At 33.4% G+C, this 12,554-nt stretch overlaps 1 long non-coding RNA gene across 2 annotated transcripts in view; it reads left to right on the plus strand.

Annotated features, from left to right (window-relative positions):
- The first annotated feature begins 331 nt into the window (after positions 1-331).
- LOC145255799 (uncharacterized) overlaps positions 332-12,554 on the plus strand; it is a 208,110-nt gene continuing 195,887 nt past the window's right edge. The window contains exon 1 of one of the 2 annotated variants that reach the window (XR_013863903.1): positions 332-1,258. This is a non-coding gene — a long non-coding RNA (uncharacterized LOC145255799). The remainder of the gene's footprint in view (positions 1,259-12,554) is intronic. The other variant, XR_013863904.1, reaches the window with a different exon arrangement.

The raw sequence follows: 12,554 nt of genomic DNA on the forward strand, positions 1-12,554 counted from the left end.
ATATACCCATACACAATGCATAATAAACATACATATACATACCCACATGCATACATACTCATATACATACATATACAAATACATACATACATATACGTACACATATGCACATATATATACATACACTTACCTACATATACATACTCATCTATATATATGCATACATACATACATACATACATACATTTTCGCTTTTATATATATAGATAAAGTTCAGTTTAAGTAGTAATCGAACTGTGTTCCTTTTTCTTTTTAAAAATGTTTTATTGTTCTTTTTCAAATGGCCCTCATATAGTACTGACAGTCTGACAAATCTTACCTACATTGCCTGCAGACATTTTTCAGTTAACAGGCCATCTTCTTACTCTCGGTGGCCGTGGTTAGACATTAGGGTCGTTTTTTAACGTGGAGAAATGAACAAAAATAAAAATTGTCTCAGTCGTGAAGGATTTCTTCTCCACCGAGAGAGAACAAGAAATTGAAGTGCCGCATCTGAAGAACAGATACTACACTTTGATCTTGACAATTCATTACTTTCACATTTTACGTCTTTATAAATTTTATTTATTAAATACAATTTCCTGAGTGTCAGAAATGTTTGCATTGAAAATATTTCGAGTTACCTCCCTTGAGAAATGATCGCTTAGCAACCAATTTGTGTAAAAACAACAAACACAACTTTCAATTATGTCGTTCCATATTTGATTTGAATTTTGGATTTTCAATTAGAAAACGAAAATGTATTTTTATGTACAAGAAATGGATTCTTTGATATGTCAGAGACTAGTTCGAGAATATATTTTTTCCTTTAGCTTAGAAGCACTTTTTTTTTTGCCTTGAACACCTTTTTTATATTCGAGATAGAAATGACTTTTTCGTCGACAGTTTCAAAATTATTCGAAGTTCGAACAACCATGAACACAAGTGAAAAAAAAATGACCTTTTATTTATTTATTAATAATTAATTTAAATTTTTTTAATTATATATATATATATATATATATATATTAATTCAGCTTGGTATTTATTTCATGTACGTTTAAATTGGAAAATAATTTTGAAGCCTCAAGACTGTCGCTTCAGAAAATAATTTATGGTTTGAATTAAAGTTTTGAAGGCAAAAGTCGAGTATTATGATTGGAGCGTGTTTCTTAGACCAAAGAAAAACATTAATTTTCGAACGCGTCCCTGTCATATCAAAGACTTATGACTATAAAGGTCATTGTCATCACCTTTCAAAAGATTTTAATCAGGACAGGTGAGTTTATAAATTTTAATATTTATTTTAAATAAGTTACTATTAATTGTGAAAATTGAAGTTAGATAATAATTATAATTTAACAAAATATTTCATTAAAAAAATATTTTTTTTTGGTTCCTGTTTAGAATTACTCCTAAAATAAAATAAAAATAAAGAAAAATTCGTACAACTGCGACGAAACGAAAATCACGTAAATTAATCAATGATCAAGTAGTTTTTTTAAATAAGGAAATAAAATAACTGTATCCTCGCTTATTTGAGAAAAAAAACAAAAACAAAAAAAAAACAAAGAGAGATAACTCAACAATAATTCATACTTACTTCCAGCCAAGATTACAGTGTAGTATCTGTTCTGATGTTAAACTTCACCTTTTCTGTTCTCAGTCAGTGGAGAGAGAAATCCTTCATGACTGAGATAATTTAAATTTTTGTTTCTATTCAGAGTGCCTCTTTTTGGGGGAGCTGGATTTTCCAGCTCTGCCCTCATGGGGAGGCAAGTAAATAGGAATAATTCATACTTACTAGAATTATGTTGTAATACCTTACGGATTCCCATTAATTATTTTTAAATGATTTCTGTTATGAAAATAAAAGATTTGGATCAATTTACGTGATTTTTGGGATATGATATTTTCGTTTCGTCACAGATTTTTCTTTATTTTGTTTTTTTAATATAGGTGGAATTCTGGACAACAATTTGGTAAATGTTACCTTACGCTACAACAGAACACTGACCACTCTAATTTGTTTTTTGGGGTATTCGAGGTCGCTGACAACGAATCTGATAATCAAACGCGCCACAAATTTACCGTTTGCATGGTATGAACCCCTAGACCTTAGGACTATTTTGTGCCATTTCACCACCTTCGGTAGTGTTTTTGTTACATGATACGTTCGTGTGCGAACAGGCGTAGTGGGGTGTCTTATCACATCGCGTAGGAATCTTGGCATGCCGGAATCTGTAAGCGGTCATTAAAAAAAAAAAAATTAAAAAAGTGGCTTATTTATTTACTTGCATGCATGGGTACCCGGCGTTTCCCGGGTGTTTGAAGGTGTGTGTAGAGCAAAAAAAAAAAAAAAAATTTAAGTGGTAGTAGGAAGACAGTCTCGGGCCTGTACCGTGAAGGAGGAAAAGAACAGGGGAAAAACGTTACGTCTTTGCTGTTACGACCACCGCCAAACCGGAAGTGACTTATATTTAAATAAAGGCTACATAATCTAAAGGAGAGGATGACTTTCAAAAATATCGGTGAAAAAGGCGACCCCTCCCCCTGTGGAAAAGTGTCCAGTTGAGGGTGAAGAGATTAATGTTTTTAGACAATTTTTCGGTATTTGTCGTCTGAAGGGTCGAGCTTTAAAACGATACTGATCTTGATCCATCGCCTCTGTCGTAAGTTTTAGGCAGACATGCAAACATACATACATTCATTTATACATTGGTAGCTCAAAGTTTTGACCCAAACCGATTAAAAAGCTTGCCCTATCTCTGAATACCCTTTATGTAAAATTTCAAATGTTTAGACCAGAAATTGATCTCTGCGGTCTCTACCGCAGAGATAAAATTTTTTTAACTTTGACTCCTATTATGATCCCTTAACATTTATTGTTTTAGGCTCAAATCAAGTATTAAGCTAGATCCATGTCCAAGGAACCTATATCTAAAATTTCAATTGTTTATACCCTAAATTGTCGGAGGAGGTTGGTAGAGTTTTCAAAGGTTAAATCGTTGAACTTTGACCCCTTAACAGTCAATTTTCTGCCCGAAAACCGATTACAAAGATTTTCCCAAATCTCACTACCCTGAATATCAAATTTCGAGTCTGTAGGCTGAAAATTGACAGAGTTATTGTGTAGGGAAATGTACACAGACAGACACTTTTATAGATATATAGATTTATTTATTTTTTTATTTTTTTTTGTTGTTGGTAAAATTCACCTTTCGTCTTCCTTTATTTACAAAGCCATTTGGCGGAAGTGATGTCCTACATATTTTTAGTTACGGATGACCAAAATTGTATAGAATGAACCTTTTTTTTATTTCTTTTTAGAAGTTTTATTCAAACAGTCTTTATTTGAACTTAATGGACTGTTTTGTTTTGCTTTTCTTTTCTTTTTTTTTTAAATTTATGAACTGTTTTTTCCCCGTTAATGTTTATGAACGTTTACCTAACTTTTATAATAAAAGTTAGGTAAACGTCAATATTGAAATTTTAAAATTAACGAATTTGCGAGGCTTACCTGCAAATTTTGAAAACTTTGACACGTTAGAAAAAAAATCTCGTTACAAAAATCTCATTTCGAAATGAGGGAGCGTGCTACTGCTGGGGCACACGCATGCCCCAGCAGGCCCAGCACTACCACCGACCCCCGGCTCCCTCCCAAATGTAAACAGAATTTTTGTGAAATGGTAAATGTCAGCGCGTTACTTACGGAAAAACGGTTAATTAAACTGCAGAAGCACCTGTTAATGGAATCACCCCCCCCACACACACACACAAAAAAAAAAGAACGAAAAACATAAAAATGTGTTTGGTGCTTATGTTTTTCCAAACCGCCCGTGAAAACTTTTTTGGTCAATTAAAAAAGCATTAAAAACTATGTAAGGCGTCAAGGCGATAAAAAAAAAAAAATGAACCACATTTTTTTTTTTTTTTTTTTTTTTTTTTTTTACTTTTTTATTTGAAAGATTCCTACGCGATCTGATAAGACACTTCACTACGCCCGACCGTATCATGTAAGAAAAACATTACCGAAAGCTGTGAAATGGCACAAAATAGTCCCAAGGTCTAGGGGTTAATACCATGCAAACGGTAAATTTGCGACGGGTTTGATCATCAGATTCATTGTCAACGATCTCGAATACCCCTAAAAAAAAAACAAATTAGAGTGATCAGTGTTCTGTTGTAGCGTAAGGTAACATTTACCCAAAAGCGGCTTTATTGAAAACTGACCTTTTTTTTTTTTTTTGTTCATTTTTTTTTTGGTCAATGTTCTCTGCTACGCTAACTGAAGACGCCTTAACTTTTTCTAAAAAAAAAAATGACAACTACATAAGGTTTTCGGGCAAGCTGAAAACGAATATTGCAGGGAAAATTAGCCCAAATAGTTTTCGAGATATAAATTATTTATAATAAATACCTGTATTATCAAATGTAATTTCTAGTTGTTTGAATTACCCGCCATTTTTGTTGTTTTAATGAAATGATTTAGTGAGCATGCGCAGACGAACTGTAAAGTTAATTCCACGAAATGTAAACGTTCAATGTCATTTCTAGCTAATTCCACCCAAAATATTACTTTCAAGAATTCAAATTCAAGAAAATTTGGTCAATGTGCACTGGCTATCCAACATGTTTATTCCGGAAGCCATTCTTAACATGGGAGAGGTTGAAATAAGAAAATGCCTTTCGGAATAACCATTCTCCCCATGTTAAGAATGGCTTTCGAAATAAACACTCCCAACCTCCCCATGTTAAGAACAGCTTTCAGAATTGCACTGAAAAAAAACTGAGGGTTTGCCGCTTTCATATGCTGCCCGTTCAAACATGGCCACCAGTGATTTACATCGCAAAATACAGGTATTTATAACTCAAAAACTATTTGTCTGCGCTAATTTTATCTGCGATATTCCTTTTCAGGATACCCGAAAATCTAAAAAAGGTCGTTGATTTATAGAAAAATGTTGAGGTGTCTTCAGTTGGCATAGTGGAGCACTGGAGCAGCAGCAGCACATTGACCTTTTTTTTTTTTTTCAGTACTTACATTGCGGCCATATTATTGTTGTATTTCGTTCTTGTTTAAAAAATATACTTCTTTTTTTTTTTTTTTTTCAGATTTAGAATACTAGAAAATGTTTAATTTTATTCATCTAGCAGTCATATATCGATTTCATTATTTTGGGCCTGATCAAGGCCTGAAGGTCACTCTAGAATTAGGGTTAAGTGTTGGGTAGATATTGATGTTGTATGATAAGCGTACCAAAAAAGGGTCTGTTGAGTAATGTATACCATAGCACCATATGTCGATATGTGTGCTTGAGACGAAGGGTTCATCCTGATGTGTATACATGTCGCTAAATGCCTATGGTTGGTGATTCTTCACTATTTGAACCCTTAGTTATGTGGTTGCTGTCTACTTATTTCATATTTATATCTAACTGTTCATATGCGGGAGGGGGTGATACCTTAATTTCATGCATCGTTGATCTTGTCCACCTGGAATTCATCTTGTTTGGACGAATATTCATTCACTTCCAAGAACGCTGGTTGGTTTTATACAGTTTTTATTCACTTTCCAGGTGTCAATCGCAGAAGAATGGAAAGTGAATATCTTTGCTTGCGTGGTTAATTCTAGGTCTCTATTCTAAGACCTGTCAGCCCCCTCCCCGGTGAAGGGGGGGGACCTGTTAAACCATCCGCCCTGCTCAACGTCCAAATTCCAACTCCAATTATTCTTTTCAGCTAACTAGAATCACGTAACATACACGTAGTTCTGTCAGCTGACCAGATACTTCCGGTAAACTTGTCTACGATATGAGTTTACCATATTTTGACAGGCTTTCAACATTCGTCATATTCATCTCTCCCATCCATCTCTCCAGTTAGATAGAGAGATAGATCAAGACGGATAGATACAGAAAGATAGATAGATAACTAACAAATAGTTTCTTGTTTCGACCTACTACCTAACATGATCAGTTATGGTGGAAATTGAGTAAGGAATACATTATTTTAGAGGACTGCTCAATAGGAATTTATTCACATTACATTTGAAGACGATCATAGTATAATCAGTCGGGAAGCGGACACACAGTATTGCGTTCCACAGACGGATAATTTTGGGAAAGAAACTCTGTTCATGGAATTCTTGTTTAATTCCAGGCACCGATAGGATGTAAGAAAAGTTGTTGACGTTTTTTGCAGCCAGGCGAATATTTGTTGCAAATGTTTTACAGAGAGGGACTATAGATTCAAGTTCAGCCGAGCACATGCCAAGAAAGTAACAATAGAGCAAAGAGAGACTAACAACGTCTCTTTTGTGAGAAAGAGGAAGTAGGAAGGTGAAATGACCCTCACCCACTAAATTCTATAAAGGGTTTGGTATGCTGTCAAGGCAGAAAAGGGTACTTTTAGGAGATCCATCCCAAATGTGACAGCGGTACTCCATTTTAGGACTATTTGACTCTTGTACAAGTAAAATATTGTGTTGAGATTAAAATATTTTCCAGGGCAGTAGAACAATCTTGCCATTTTTCTATTTCCATGTCTTCTATTTGAAGACAGGGGTAAAAGTCAGTCCCAGAAGTTTGTCAAAGCAGAGTTCTCCTTCAAGACGAGAGCTGTTTATTTTTAAATGAGACCAAGTGGGATCAGAACGTTGGTGGTAAAAAGATAGAAGTTTGGTTTTTGGATGCATTTGAAGTTAAGCAACGATGAGCCTGGCCAGTACTAGATGGGTGATTATTTGAGACTTCCAGGTGCTGTATGTGCTCTCCGCTTATCTTGGCATTATTTCCAATTATCCTAGACTTCTTGCCACTGAACTCAAGCAATGCCAATTCAGGAGAGGTGTGGTTGGGGATTGCCCAACTCTTGCCACACAATTGCTTGCGCAGTTGCTCCTACAAGGGGTATCCTTTATCTTTCGAGACTGAATGTAGACATCGAAAAGTAACTAGCCAATTCTGACTCCATTGCTCTATTCTAGGCACCGCCAAAAATGGCCGAAAAATCAAGTTGTTGTTGTTTTTTAAAACGAAATTACATTTATTAAAATCCATTATTTCTGAGTAACTTTTTTTTTCCAGAAAGATAAAACCCTGAATTTTATCATATAGAAAGCAGAATAATGTAAAACTTTTTCTACTATTTTTAATTAAATTTTAAATGTTAAATTTTCCTCAAAAGTTAACAATTGGCGTTTTTTGTTTTGCACAAAAAATGTATATAAATAGTTTTAAAAAAAAGTTTTTGAAAGAATTAATTGTTTATTTCTTATCTAACTAAGATTTAGGGTGATTTTCTATGAGAATATGCAAAAATATTATAATATAAGTACCTGGATTTCAAATAATTCCACTTATTCATATAGGCAACCAGTTACTTCGAGTCGATTTGATTACTGTTTACATTTGTACTTGATAAAAAGCAAACTACAGAAGACCAAAAAGCCAAAAAAAACCTTATTTTCCAGTGACGAAAATTTCAATGCATTATTAACGCTGAGGCTGGCCAGTACCAGATGGGTGACCATTTGTATGAGTTTGGTTTTTAATGTGTATGTGTGTGGGGGCCACATTGTTAATTTATTTATCAAAGATTTTAAAATGGCTTTTTTCATATAAATATTTAAAAAAATTTTTTGTTGTTTTGCTTAACTTAAATTAATTATTTTACTTAACATATTCACCGAATTTCACACTTCAAAACTCAAAAGCGGGATAATTAAACACAATCGAAGTTTTAATATTCAGACATCAAAATAAGGTATGCAAACAAGTTTTTTTTTTTTTTTTTTAATCTATAATCCCGTCCCTTATAACAACATAATATGTTTTGTTCAGTTTCAGATGATTATTTTAAGCATATTTGGAACCCCCTCAAAACAAGGGGGGGTAAGCAAAAAAAAATATATATATATAAATATTGTTTATGAAAAATAAGTGCACTGTTATAAAGTTCATTCTTCTCTTAATAATCGGCAAAAATTTCGTATTGATTGGATAATTACCTGATTTTTGGTAGATTTTTAAAAAGACGGTCCGTCAAAAAGTACTTACCTGCCCCCCCCCAGTTTTGGCGGTGCCTACTCTATTCACTTAAAGTTGAAAGAGGGAGAAACAGAAAGATCCTGATTTTTAATGGTCTTAGAAGTGTTGCCATAGATGATATTATCGTCTGCATAGATATTGACAAATGAGTAAAGAATGTGGGTTGGGAGGTCGTTGATGAAGATTAGGAAGATAGTTGAGCCTAGGATGGATCACTGAGGCATACCAGCATTAATACTTCGAGCTTCAGATTTCTGCCTATCAACGGTTACCTTAATAAACCTTTTAGAGAGAAAAGATTTTTTGATTGAGAGGACGTTTCCAGCTATTCTGTAGCTGGAAATCTTATGAAGTAGATCTTTATGCCAAACCCTATCAGTCAAGAAATCATAAATGAAAAAATGACAAATACTTTACACCAAACCCAGTAGAATTTAAAGTGCAAGTCCAGATTCCAACCTAACTTAAAGAAGCAAAAATACATAAAAATCTTGCATGTATCCATCACATAACAAAAATGACATATTTAAAAAATCACGTAAATTGATCAAGTAAATTATTTTAACGATTTTAATAATACGTTGTAGACATTACAAGGCTGATTTTGATCTCAGTACTTCGAATCGAGTTGTCTCTCTTTATGTAATAAATATGGTGGATCTCACTCATCAAATTTGATTTTCTTAGTTTAAAAAAAACTACTTGATCAAACTTTTGGAATATAACATTTTCATTTAAAATACAAGTAGTGCCAAATTAAAACAAGAAAAACTGGCCGACGTTAGGCTGTCATCTGAAGAGTCTCGATAATCGCCCAAAAATTGAAAATTTAACAGAACATAACATTTTTGCATGATTAATGGTATTTATTTCGGAGGGGGAGATTCTACCAGTATTTGGTTTAATATATACACATACACCTTTTTTTTGGGGGGGGGGGAGATTTTAACTATACTGCAAGATTACCTGTAAATTGATTGAAAATTACTAACGCCACAATTAAATGACTTAGCAATATTAATGTGACCGGAAAAATTGTACATTCACGCAGTTTGCTATAAACACACACACACAATATTTGAGCAGATAATTTTATTAATAAAAATAATGAAATTCAGCACAACATTACAGTGATGGACATCTTTTAACACTGGTTCAATTCAATATTTGATTTCAATTTAATGGTTGATTTCAATACAAAACTTTTTAGATAGCAGCAGTTGGATTTTATGTAGCGAAAAAATATTAGTTAAACTAACCTAATGATGATTACTGATTTTAAAAACGTAATTTAAAAAATAATTTTTAATTGTTTTAATTATGAATTAAAGTTAAAAAAAAAACAAAAAAAAAACAACAACATCGATGTGTAGAGAAAGATATTTGAGAATATTTTTGAAATGAATGACCTGAAACAGTATGGAGATGTGTGCAGAGCAGGAGACTTCGATCGTATGGTCACATTGGAATAATGGATAAATGTTTTTTGAATTAGTAGATGTAGAACAGTTGAGGTAACAGTCAGTTGGTAGGAAAAAGCTGAGGAAAACATGAGAAGAAACGATAAGGATGGATTTTAGAGAAATAGAGACCTGGCCAGAGATAGGTTGGTTTGTAAGTCAATTTTTAAAGCTGTCTAACACATGCCAGCATTAAAACAACAGATGTTAAACAAAAATCACCATGAAAGAATAGCTAAGTGGTTGGGTTAATAGATGTAGGAATGTAAAAATAAATTTAAGGGAAAGAAGGATAAATAAAAGACCTGGCCAGAGATAGGTTGGTTTTGAAATCAATTTTAAAAGTCGTCCAATCCATGCCGTCATGTAAAACTGACTTTAAACTGATGATGATGATGATTTTTTTCATGGAAATCACTTCAGACAAGACATGAAACCACTTGATAAAAAAATACTATTTCAAATTAACCAATGATACATATTAGATGAATAAATTCCAATCCCAAAAACAGCAATTCTTCCCCCTTTATCAGAAACATGACTCGTAGAATGCAAAGACTACAGGACAAAATAATGGAAGTGAAATTAGAATTTAAAGTAAAAGGAAAAAAAGAGTATTTTCCTAGTTAAGTTGATGTGCAAAGAAAGGATATTTGAGAATCCTTTCACAGCAGACGGACACTTGAACTTATGTATATTTTAAAATTATTGCAAGCGACATCAAAATGAATGCAGCGCTGCAGTGTGGATGAATATATAATTGTGAATACATAAGAAAAGTAGTTCCCCCAAAACGGAAGTCGCCGAGAACTATTATTTAGTATCAGCGCCACCTGCTGGTCAATTCTGCTTTCCTATTGGTTCATCTGTTGCTTTTCAGTTGATGACTCAGTCAAGTCAGCAGTTCCAATCGATTTTTTTTTTTAATCAGACCATCTGACTCGTCGCTTGTTTAGTTGAACACTAACCTCCCCACCTATTTTCTCTTCATATAATCCAACTGCTAATATCTCAAAAGTTGTGTCCTGAAATCAACCGTTGAATTAAATCAGTATGAATCAATATTAAAAGATGTCCATGTCTATAATATTATACTGTACAGTTTTGATGCATTTTATTATTTTTATTAATAAAATTATCTGCTCAAATATCGCGCGTGCGTGTGTTCATATCAAACTGTTGTGAATGTACAGTTTTTTGTTATTAATATAATTAAACCATTTAATTATGATTTTAGTATTTTTCAATCAATTTACAGGTCATTTTGCGTTACAATTAACATCCAAAAAACAAAAAATATAATCGTTTTTTAAACTGTGTGCGTGTGCGTGCGTTACAGAGCATCAGTAAACCATCAGTACCGTCGGCTGCAAATCCAAAACAAAGAGGATCAATATCTGATTGCTTATGCTGGGCTCTCTTCGGCTTCTGTTTATATCTGCTTCCCTGAAAATGCCTGCATACTGTATGGAACTCTCTAATCATATCTTTTTTTTTTTTTTTTTTTTTTACATAGGCATCACCACATTATCAAGGCCCAGAGGCCACTCAAGGATAAGGGTTAAAGAGTGTACAGTAGAAATTGGACAATATAGTAATCATTAGTAATGAAAATTTGGTAAATTTGATAACTTATATGGAACGGCTCATCAAGAACTTATTTACTTTAGACTTGAAGACAACCATATTGTAGTCAGCCGGAAAGCAGGAAAACGGAAGACAATTCCACAGGCGTGCAGTTCTAAGAAAGAAGCTTTGTTCATGGAATCTACGTTTAGGTTTAGGCACAGATAAAGAGTGGGGGGAATTATTGATAGTGTTTACAGCTAGACGAGTGTTTCTTGTGAAAGTTTGGCGAGGGGGTACCATAGATTGAAGCTCAGTCGAACACTTTCCATGAAAATAACGATACAGCAGAGACAAACTCGCAACATCTCTTCTGTGAGATAGAGGTTGCAAGGAGGAGAAAAGGACATCTCCTACGAGGCTACGAAGTCTATTTTGAACTCTATCAAGGCAGGACAAGTCCTTTCTAGCAGCTCCTGCCCAGATGTGGCAACAGTATTCCATCCTTGGACGTACCTGGCTCTTATATAGATAGAGAATAGCATCAGCAGTGAGATATTTACCGGATCGATAGAAAGATCCCACCATTTTTCCAGCGGCCTTGGCAACAGATTTGATGTACGTGTTCCATTTAAGATCAGGAGTAATGGTCAAGCCCAGAAGCTTGTCAAAACTTGAGGCCTCCTGAAGACGAGAGCCATTCATATTTTTATTTTTGTAATCTCCTTTATTTAAAAATTTTTTTTTTTTTTTTTAATTTGTCCATATTTGAGTGATTGAATGGAAACGACTTATTTCTTTATTTCTTTAATTGATAAATTTAGTTAACTTGGTTCCCCAACAACTACCTAAATTATAAACTTCCGGTTCCAGGAAAGGAAAGTGTTAAAAAACTAAAATCAAATTGAAGAGTGAATAGTTTCCAAAAAAAAAATAAAAATAAAAAAAAAATCTAAATATTAAAATAATTTTTTTTGTTTGTAATTTTAAAAAAATGTAAAATTCGTGATTTATAAATTAATTTATCTAAAACCTCCTTGAAAAACCTCCATGGAAATAGTAATTTTGTAATTTTAACAGCTGTCCTATCTAAAAAGTTGTTCATTAGAATCAATCACTGAAATGAATGAATATTAAAAATATCCATTTCTATATTACACTGTACTGTTGCAATATAATGAATTCTATGTTTCTGAAGTTTTAGATAAGGATTGTAAATTGGATTATTCGAATTACTGTTCTTATCTTGAGACTTCATGTCTGCAAGACCCATGGCTTAACGGATAAATTACTAGGTAATATTCAGTTCCAAGTGATATTCTTCTGGAAATTGAAGGTTCAATCCTTAATGCAGGCGAAACTCAAAATATAATTGCAAATTATTTAGAACTTATACTCAGTCATAGCTGACGGAACAAGCATGCTGTCTTCATGGATTAAAGTGTTTTATATAAAATGGCATGCAGATTCCCGAATTCAACAGAAAGATTTCTGTGTC

Source organism: Euprymna scolopes, chromosome 31 (genome assembly GCF_053919585.1).
Source record: "Euprymna scolopes isolate OS-2025 chromosome 31, ASM5391958v1, whole genome shotgun sequence".
NCBI lineage: Eukaryota > Metazoa > Mollusca > Cephalopoda > Sepiida > Sepiolidae > Euprymna > Euprymna scolopes.